Here is a 10,827-nt window from a genome sequence, read left to right as displayed (position 1 = left end):
GAAAGTGCTAGACTTCGGCAGGTGTGAAACGAACCATTCGTATAACAACGGTACGCAGCATGTGATTAATCCTCCTCGCTGCAGGTTTCTTGAATGCACAGAGTGATAAGCATCCGCAAGCAAGGTTGGAACTGGATTTCCAATTAAGAAGATCTTAATTGCGTTGATGTCGACGAAATCGTTAATGTTAGGGAACAAAAACAATCCGTAGATAAGCAAAGCCAAGACTTCCTCAAAAGCGCTCATATCTTGGATGCTGACGAAGTACCGAGCTTGATCAAACAGGAATTCGGAGGGCAATCCTTGAATTCCTCCTCTACTCACCATATGAGTTCTGATGTCGACTACGTTCAAAGGAGTAGTTGCAGCAATGATAATGTCGTCAGGATTCTTTTCCAAACCGGAGTACGGATCTTGCGCGTACACGGGTATCTCAATCAGACGGGAGTACTCCTCTAACGTAGGCATGAGCTGATAATCTGGAAAGGTGAAGCAGTGATACGTTGGATCGTAAAACTGTACCAAGGTGGGAAGGATCCCATCCACCATGTTGGTATTGAGCAAAGGCAGAAGTTTTCCATACTTCTCCTTGAAAGCCTGGGGGTTGACCACCAGTTTTCCGAGCTTTCCCAGTTCCTCGACCTGGGGAATCTTGAAGGTGTATTTCCTAGCTCTCTTTCTTCCATAATCCATGCTATAGATCCTTAAGTCCTTTCTCCGTTTCTCTCTTTCTATGAAGTTCAAAACGTTCGTTATTTAGTTTCCTTGAAAAACGACTCGAAAAAGACTCTTTTTGTTTTTAATTGTTTATTAATGAATGATGCATGAATGCATGAATGCACACACAAGAGTTTTAAACAAACATGGCGTTTGAAGGGTATAGTGGTCATGAAGTCAAAACGCAGTCTCCCGCCCCAATGGTAAACTAAGGTTAAGGTTTTTTGTACCTGTAGAACGGGTTCTAGGGGTCTCAGAGTTTTTGCTCAACCTTAAAGATACGTTGACTGGTATCTATAAGAGAGTTTTCTCTGAGTGTAGTATCTGCGTGACAATTACTTCCGTAATCACCGCTCTACGTCCTAAAAAAGGCTTTAAGTGGGGTTAATGTGTTTCTAGGTCCTCCTGGTACAAATCAGTCTCGGAATGCAGTGGCGCAGTTAATCACAACCAGCCAGGCAAATCCCAAGAGTAGAATTGGAAACCAAGATTAGAGGGCCTTCACCGGGAAGACATCCTCCATCCTATCTTATGTTGCACTCAAATCCGGGTATAGGATTTCTCACCACAAGGGGGAATCAAGCCCTTTCCCGATACAGAATAAACAAAATAAACAAATATATATGCAACAAACACATGATATGACACAGAGGTTAGGCAGGACCTCTCTTGTTTGAGGGGGAATTTGGCATCCCTAATTCCTCATTGGGGCTGGACCAGCAACAGGTCAACCATTGGTTTGGATGAAAAACCAAGGTTTTTAACACTTATATCCCCAGCAGAGTCGCCATTTTTCTGTGGTGTCGTTTTATTTTACCTCCCCGTTTCACTTGGGAGGACGGCACGCTAGACCCTTCACGCGAAATTTGGAAGGAGAATGCGCCCGTGGTGGGATGAATTTTATTTCAGTTCTTCCTACGATATCACACGAACTTTCTTATTTGTCCTACGAGTAGGAAAGGGGAAAAAAGATCTCAACTAAACCCTAGGAGTTTGCTAAGTGTGGGGATTTACACCTAGACTAGAAATTCTGGAGTCCGGGAGGTCGGTTATACATAGGGAAGTGTTTAAACACCCTACATATCTGTAGTACTCTACAGGAACCTTCTCTGTGTCATTGTGATTGTGTTTGCTGCTAATGATTGGGAAAGTTTCTCCTTTGTGTTAGGAGAAGGAATTGATTTGATTTGAAAAGACAGACAGACAGACAGACTGACTATTTTTGGTATTTTATTAGCTCGCTGAGATTCCTTGTGAACCTCATGCCTACATATCCCTAGTGGAAGTCAGAGCTTAATGTAGTTCGGGGAACTAACTAGGGAAATTAATTGTTTTTGGTGCCTTGCTTGAAGCTCAAGGTTGAAGCTTGGAATTAAATCTCTGTTTACAGTAAAGAGACATGAAATTATCTCTACAGAGAGGTATTTGTACTATTCTACCACAAACATTTTGAAAGAGTGACAGAATAACTGGATTCATTTCATTCAAGAGGGGGACCTTACTTGGGTGTACAAGTATGCCAGTCAGATGCCTCTTAAATGAAAGAAAAATGCTCGTCCAAATTAGGGAAAGTGTACAAGTCTGGGGATGTGCCAGAGCATGTCTTTCAGAGTCCTAAATGGGAGACTTTGATTGAAATTGAAATTGAAATGTTTGTTTGTTTGAATGTGGTAGAGTAGTAAAAATATCTCTCTATAGAGATAAGCTATGTCTATCTACTGTATAAAAGATTTGACTTTAGCTGGCTTGTATGAGGCCCAAGCTTGAGGCTTTTTGATTGATTAATTGATATTATTGACTCTGGGAGATGACTCCACTGGGGGTTAATTACAGGGTAATTTAGTGTTCTGTACAAAGCCCAGAATTGAGGCTGACTCTACTTAGGGAGACTCTATTTGTGTGCCTTGTACAAAGCCCAAGGTTGTGGCTGACTCTAGCTATGGAAAACATTATTTTCTGCCTTGTACAAAGCCCAAGGTTGTGGCTGACTCTTAAATAAATGAATTGAGTATGGATGACTATATGGGGAAAGATCCTAAGTGTTAAGAATCTTTGACACATGAAAGATATGGTTTATCTGCCTTGTACAAAGCCCAAGGTTGTGGCTACTGAGTGATGAAGAACTCACTGGGGAGACTCTATTATCTGCCTTGTACAATGCCCAAGGTTGAGGCTGACTCTTGACAGGGGAGTTTTATTGTTTGGGTGCCTTGTATGAAGCCCAAGGTTGAGGCTAACTGTTTTTATTGGTTTTAACTCTACTGGAGATTAAAAAGACTGTTTTTCTTTTGGAAGCTAACCCTTTCCAGGGATTTTGACTCAACTGGTGAATTTGTCTGTTAAAAGACTGATTTTATCATGTTTTTTGGAGGCTGACCCTTTCCAGGGGTTTTTGACTCTTTTGGGGAAATTATCTCCTAAGAGAATGAAATTATTCTCTTGACTTTTATTAATTGACTTTGGAGGCTAACCCTTTCCAGGGGTTTTGTTGAAATGATGGATTGATTTTAATTGACTTTGGAGGCTAACCCTTTCCAGGGGTTTTGACATTTTAGACAGATGTTGGAGGCTAACCCTTTCCAGGGGTTTTGACATTTTAGACAGATGTTGGAGGCTAACCCTTTCCAGGGGTTTTTATTGAAATGAAGGAATGGATTGATTTTAAATGACTTTGGAGGCTAACCCTTTCCAGGGATTTTGAGATTGAAAAATGGATGGCAGAAAGATTATCTAGTGGAGACTCTTTGTTTAAAGCCCAAGATGAAGGCTGACTCAATGCTGAGGATGACCAAAACATAGATCCTAGACTCTACTAAGGAGGATTGATGAAGATAAGGGTGACAGAGACTGTCCATGTCTCTCATTCCAAAAGTGTACTCAATGTGAAATTGAGACAAACTTAGCTTGTTTTAAGTCTGGTTTAAATTGGAAGAAACTCACCAGGGTAGGCTAAAAGGTGACTAAAGACCTGTTCCTATGTTTATAAGAAACCTGATGGGTCCTTGTATACAAGCTCAAGAGGAAGCTGGAAATGCTTTTAAGAAGCCTGTGGGTCCTTGTACAAAGCCCAAGAGGAGGCTAATCGAGGGTCCTTGTTATAGCACAAGAGAAAGCTTATGTGGTTTTGAACTTATTTTGGCTCTAAGCAAATGGGTAAGAGGTTTCACCGGGAATAATTCCTCTTTGGGTGGATGTGTCCTATTATTTGGATTCTAAGGTTTTTGCCAAGATGTTTCACCGGGAATAATTCATCTTGGGGGTTTGAACTACAGATCTCTAATTAGGAAAGAGCCTTCACCGGGAAGACATTCTCAATCCTAGGTCATATTCCTATAATATATATATAGTTTAACTGTCCTAAGGTTTATACTCAAACGCAGTTCTAAACTAATATATGCACAGTTTATATTTGACAGTAATTTAAATAAAGACTGTAAATTGAAAGCTTGTAAAGCCTAACCTGGATGGAGTGGAGGCCATTGAAGAAGTATGTACAGAGCCTTACCAGTAATTTTTGTTGTTTTGTTGATAATAGTTGAATATTTATGATAAACAGTTAATGGTTTTTGAAAACAGAAGAAGTGAAGATGGACAAAGGTCACATAGGTATCTGAAGAGTTTCACCGGGAATAATGCCCTTCAAATACCAGAAGAATGTTTTGAAAACAGAAAGAAGATTTTGAAAATACAGTTTTGAAAACAAGCTAAGAAGAGAAGATTTTTGGGACTTACACTCTATTAGAGGCCCAGTACTTTACAGTACTGGTGATAAAAGCAATTTGAAAAAAAATGATTTGGAATGATATAAGGTTTTGTTGTTTGAAAACCCTAATCATTTGATTTTATCAGAGATTGAAAACAGTTTTGAGATTTGACAAAAGTCAACTTAATTAAAACAAAGATGAAGATCTATGCCTAATTAAGACCTAAGTGATTAGGGTTTTATCATAAATTTATTTACAAAAAATGATTAGGTTAAAACAAAGTGAAAATATGTATTAAAGTATTTAAGAAAACACTTAAAAACATACTATTTTAAACCTAATAAAAACATGTGAAATAAATAATATTTTTATGATCTTTTTTATTATTCACAAAATAGAGATATTAAATAGCATGTGTGTAAAAAATGAAGTGAAAATAAATTAATTTGATAGGTTAATTAATTATATGAAGTTGTGAGAAAATTGAAGGAAATAAGTGATAAAAAATAATGTTTTGGCCTCACCATGGTTTGAACCCACGCCCTTGAAGCCAACAACTCAAAATAACACCACTGCGCCAACGCGCGTTTGGTGTTAGTAAGTTGCCTCCACTTGGTCATATTTCAAAACAAGTTGTAATTCCTTAAAAAATAAAAGAATCAAAAAGTCTGGGGCGAGGGGGATTCGAACCCCAGACTTGTGGCATGATGATACTAAAGGCGCATGTGTGGCCACTAGGGCAAGTTGTTTAGTCGTTTATAAAACGCTTTCAGTTAAATATATTTTAAACCCTCCCCTGAGAAATTAAAAATGGCGCCACCACCATCTTCGTCTTCAACCTCAAGCTCCATGATTTTTGAATTTCTGAACTCACTCGTTTCTCAATCATTTGCCATGATGTAAACACGAAACTTGCTCTAAATTCACTCACGATTCTAAATATGTAACTAACATGGACTAATATTAACTACATCTAATTAATTTAACAGAAATCGTGAAGAACCCTAAAATTTCAAAATCAAATTAAATGACTATACTGAAAGATAAATGAATGATGATAGAGGGTTTTCAATCCTCTGATGATGCTGAACAAGATAGAATCGAGCTATTTCACAAAGAGTACTTAAATTATAGAGGTGAAGTTCAGAAACTTACCTCTGAAACTGAAGGTCGTGAGGATGATTGAGAGCACCTGGGCTTGAATGAATGATCTCAATAGCTTCCCTGAGACTCAATGATGCTAACTGGATGCTTATTGTAGCTTGAATCCTCCTGAATTGCTCTATGGACCTCCCTCGATTTCAGCTTCAAGTGAACATGGAGGTTGTTGAATTTGGAGTTACAGGTGAGCTGCAGCCATCTGGTTAGCTTCACTATGACCTAGGGAGTGTGTCTGAATGATTGGTTTGGCCTGGGACTCCCTGAGTTACTCCATGGACCTCCAACTGCAAATGCTTCCAAGTGAGAGCAACAATGGTGTTCCTCCACTTACAGAAGTGATCCAGGTGCTTGGATCACCTCAAATGACCTCCCTTGAGATGTTGGAATGCTCACTTTCCAAAGATGAGCTTTGGTTTGAAGAAAACGATTCTTCTTGCCAAAGAACTTTGAAAAACAATGAACAAGAGGAGAGAAAGAGAAAGCAAGTAATTGAGTTGCTTTGGTGTGTTTTTTGAATGAGAATGAGGCCTCTATTTATAGGCAAATGGATCAGTATAGCTGCAGAGGAGTGAGCTTCCTTAGTGAGGGAGTTTTGGTTTCTTAGCCATGAAGAAATTCAAAGAATCTCCAAAATGCAATGATGCATTTTCGAGCCAATTCTCCCAACCATTGATCTTGCAGGATCTTAGGGAACATTTCTGATATGTAGCAAGTTTCTATTGGCTTAGGAGAAGATTCCAATTGGTGAATCATTGCTTATCATAAATTCTCAAAAGTAATGATTACATAATCACATGTTCTTGCTTTTGGGAATCTTCTTCAATCTTCATGCCATGGTGAAAATGAATGCATGGCATTGTTTCAGACATGTTATGGGTCGTGTAGCATCCATTCATGAAGCAAAATGCACAAAATTGCAAAGTTCCAATTTGCACATGACCTATAATTTCACTTTATGAGGCCAACTTTGAACAAGCATAACTCCTAGCTCAAATTGAATTTTGAGAAGGTTGAACACAATTTGGAAAGCCCTAAACATCTACTTCAAATCATTAGTTTATGTCTTCTTCAGATTCCTTTGGGAAATTTGTGAAAAATGAGGCCAAAGTTGGAAGAAAACTAGGTTAAAACACTTAGAAAAATTTCTAAGTGTTTATGACCTAAACTTCAAAATTTCCAAAACTTCATAAATGGTTGATCTTTTGAAAAAAGTTCCTTTGTAAGATGTTGTTTTATTTTGCAAGATCTACAACTTTCATGTTGGAAGTTTTTTGAGTTGTGTAGGTGAAATTTTGAGATCTCACCATGCCTTTAAAAACCCTAATTCCCGACTTTTCGCTCCTTGATGAATTTCTTTGAATTTCTTTGGCCAAATGACTTTGATATCCATATATTGATGATATTGATCTTTGAAAGTCATTTTTTGACCAAAAACCTTAAAAGTCAATGATGATCCTTCACAGTTGACTTTTTCCTGACAAAGTGAATTTTTGGGCTTTTGTGTAGAAATAAGATCTTCTCCCCAAATGGATGATATAAATGGATTATATGGAGGTAGTAGAGATCCTTGAATCATGTCTTGAGTTTTGGATTCATGCCCTGATCAGAAGTCAACTATCTTGGTGAATTAGGTCAAAACCCTAATTTGTCGACCATGTGAAAATAATGACTGTAGACTTTGAATTGAAGTGTGATGTCCAGTAGACCTTGTAATATGAGTTATTTGAAGATGATTGATGTCTTTGAATGACCCTCTGAGGTTTCTTAGGGTTTCCCAAATGTGATCCCTGATTTTAGTCCTTGATAGGCTCAAAACCCTAGTCTGGTGACCTGAGTAAACCTGTACTCATATGACTGGATGTCTAATCAATCATAGATGAGAAAAGTGAAGTTTTTGAGCTCCATGATTGTATTAAAGGCTAATCTTTGTATTGATTGATCCTTTGCCTGAGCTTTCTTGTCTTTGTGCATCCTCGATTAGGTATCAGATGGAGAAATGACTGCTCTGGGTACTTGTCTTGACCTGATGAAAAATCCTGAAGATATGTCATCTCAGGGGGGTCAAAAATTAGGGTATGACAACAAGTGGCGACAATGTGTTAAAATTGGGAAAAAATGGTCATTTATGTAATTACTTTGAAATTTTGGTTATATGCGTAATTTTTTTGAAAAACTTGGTTATTGAAAAAAAAAATTCCTTTTTAGGTGCATCAAATTAAAATAATTTATTAAAATATAAGATTAGTGAGTTGTTATTAACTTAAGTAATTAACTAGTTTGTTAATTAATTAGATATACTAATATAATTCATGTATTACTTCATACGACAATGCTATTTCTACACTCCTTTTTACACCAAATACCTACACCATATGCACTATTCACCGTATTTATACGGTGAACAGAATTATTTTATTAAAACAATATAATTTTTATAAATATTTAATTTTTTAAAAAAATATTTATTTTAAAATTTATTTTATAACACAAATATAAGATTGTGTCATTAACCAACTTCACAATTGTATTAACCACAAAAATGTATGTCATTAACCACTTATTTTACTTATAATTCATTAACCACTTTCACTACTACATTAACCAATAAAATACATGTTCAGGCACTAAATTATAAATGAATTAATCAACTTTTACACTTAATTAACCAACTTTATTTTACAGTTTAATTTATTTATGTTTGAGAACTCATTAATCAAGTTATGAACTGTGTTAACCAACTTTATACATAATATTAACCAAAATTGGTTTACTACGTAAGATTTAATATTAAATATCAAAACACTCGATAACCAAACCATGAATTATATTAACCAATTTATAACACTCAATTAACCAACTTTTTTTTATAACTTAAAACTATTTATTTTTGTCAGAATATATATTAATCAAACGATAAACTGTATTAACCAAATTTTGATATTTTATTAACTAAAATAATTTTAAAAAAAATATATCAAAAAGTAAAAATAATAATAAACACTGTACTTGGAGTTTTGTTAGTGATTTGGTTGTTGCATCTCCTGTGGAGGATTACTTTTTATATATTGATGAAATGACAAACCCTGATAAGGTTAGAATTTGGTTCACCTTGCTTTAACATTTTATAACAAATGCATAAGTTTTTAAGCTTTTTCCTTTTATTACTTATGGCAGGAAGAAGCTGAGAAAATTACACAACCAATTCTAGATGCTCTAGGTGAAGACTATTCTACTTATTGCGAAGGTACCGATTTCACTATTGTTTGTCTGTTAACATTCACTGTTTGTCTCTTCGCATGATATTCATTGTTATATGTCTCTTCATTTTCATTATTAGTCTTAGGATATAGATTATATTCTGATTCATTTAACTTGTATTCTAGGAACTGCATTTTTTCCCTTGCAAAGCTGTATGAACCATTCCTGTTGTCCTAATGCCAAAGCTTTCAAAAGAGATGAGGTATGTAGGACGAAACTAACTTAATTTAATCTTCTACGAACCATTCTGCAACCTGTCTTGATTCGATCATGTTACTACTGTTTTGAGAAGCTGTCTTGATTCGATCATGTTACTACTGTTTTGAGAAGCTTATACAACTTTTGTCGCTATAAAAGAAAAAGAAACCAATTATGTTTAGTTTTTCTTCATAACTCTTTCGATGAATAGTAACATTGAATCTAAAGATATAAAACCTCTTTGCATGCAGGATAGAGACGGCCAAGCAACAATAATTGCACTGAGGTCCATCTGCAAAGGAGAAGAGGTTTGTTCATGCCAGTTTCTTATTCTCTAATCATTTTTATCGAAGCCCTATCTAAGATACCATAAAATGTTAATTTTTCCATAAATGCCATGTTCAAGTAATTAATATTTGGAAGGACTTTTCAGATAACCATTTCATATGTTGATGAAGACCTTCCATTTGAAGAGAGACAAGCATCCCTTGCAGATTACGGTTTTAGATGTAAATGTCCAAAGTGCATTGAAGAAGAGCCATAAATAGTGTTACAACCCCATGCAAACATTTATACACAACATAGTCCAATTTTATAAAGAGGCTGAATGCAAGGTTTAACAATGAATTTTATGCATGGAACCAAAATCAATTTTGCAAAGCTTGTGTATTTCTATGAGAAGATTAGTTCTAGAAGAAGACCTGCTAAGTGGTAGCAATCACTCCGAGCTCAAATAAATATAGGTAATGAGATTTTTAAAATTAGAGATTACTTTTAGCATTGATATCATTAAATTTAAATATTTTTGAAGTTGCGATAGTGAGTATAAAATTGTCAAAAAAATTCATAAAGAATAATGTTTTGTTCAAGAATTTAGGCTCACAATGTCGACGGAGAATAGTTGGATGACAACTCGATAGCGGTATTTGATTGAAATTGATTTTTGAGGACTTGCAAAAGTACTACCTGCAAATTTCCTGCAAACACTCCGACGCTCAAATTAGTATAAGGGCATAGGATTTTTAAAGTTAGAGAGCGCGTACCTTGAGTATTCTAATCTAGAAAAAGACCTACAAAGTGTTTGCAAACATTCACTCTTACGCAAAAGTACCTGCAAACACTCCGACGCTCAAATTAATATTGACAATTAGAATTTAAAATATGTACCGTAATTTTTAGTTTGATGGCCAAAATACCTGCACCTACTTCATCATTCAAACTAGTATTGACAATGAGATTTTTAAAATTAAAAATATGCATACCTTAAACGATGGTAATTTAAGCTTATATATCTGAAGTTGTGGTATTTGAATTTAGAGCCTTAGTAAAACATCCCATCAAAACAAAACTCTAACTAATAAATAGATAATATAATTTTAATAATATCTAACTATATATTATGTACCAAATAAGAATATTTCACCGATAAAAATAATATGTTATAAATAGATAGTTAGAAAAAAAAAATCACAATATTAAAATAAGTAAGAGATAAAAACATCAAATATTTCTTGACAAAATAAAAATATCAAATAAAAAACCAAATAATATAAAACTATATTAATGCCTCACAAAAACCATTTGAATTTAATTAGCACGTTCCCAACTCATAGTAAAGACTAAAAATAACATGGTTTGTTTGGGCTTTCATTTGCTCAATAGATATATACTACAACATTCTAAAGCATCTAGTCCAACATTTTCAATTCCATGGTAATGAACACTAAATAGATGCACTAACTTACAAAAATATTTTACCTTTAACGGTAAAAAGTACATTTTCACAAAT

At 35.2% G+C, this 10,827-nt stretch overlaps 1 long non-coding RNA gene across 2 annotated transcripts; it reads left to right on the top strand.

Annotated features, from left to right (window-relative positions):
* Positions 1 to 8,754: 8,754 nt before the first annotated feature.
* Positions 8,755 to 10,363, top strand: LOC131648336 (uncharacterized). Of its 2 annotated transcripts, XR_009298121.1 has the most exons (4): positions 8,755 to 8,826; positions 8,966 to 9,042; positions 9,290 to 9,346; positions 9,472 to 10,360. It is a non-coding gene; the product is annotated as an uncharacterized LOC131648336 (long non-coding RNA). The 2 variants fall into 2 exon arrangements; XR_009298120.1 differs by lacking the exon at positions 8,755 to 8,826 and having other exon boundaries at positions 8,948 to 9,042; positions 9,472 to 10,363.
* The last annotated feature ends 464 nt before the right edge of the window (positions 10,364 to 10,827 follow it).

Source organism: Vicia villosa, linkage group LG2, assembly GCF_029867415.1.
Source record: "Vicia villosa cultivar HV-30 ecotype Madison, WI linkage group LG2, Vvil1.0, whole genome shotgun sequence".
Lineage (NCBI taxonomy): Eukaryota > Viridiplantae > Streptophyta > Magnoliopsida > Fabales > Fabaceae > Vicia > Vicia villosa.
This window is presented reverse-complemented; position numbering and strand designations above follow the sequence as displayed.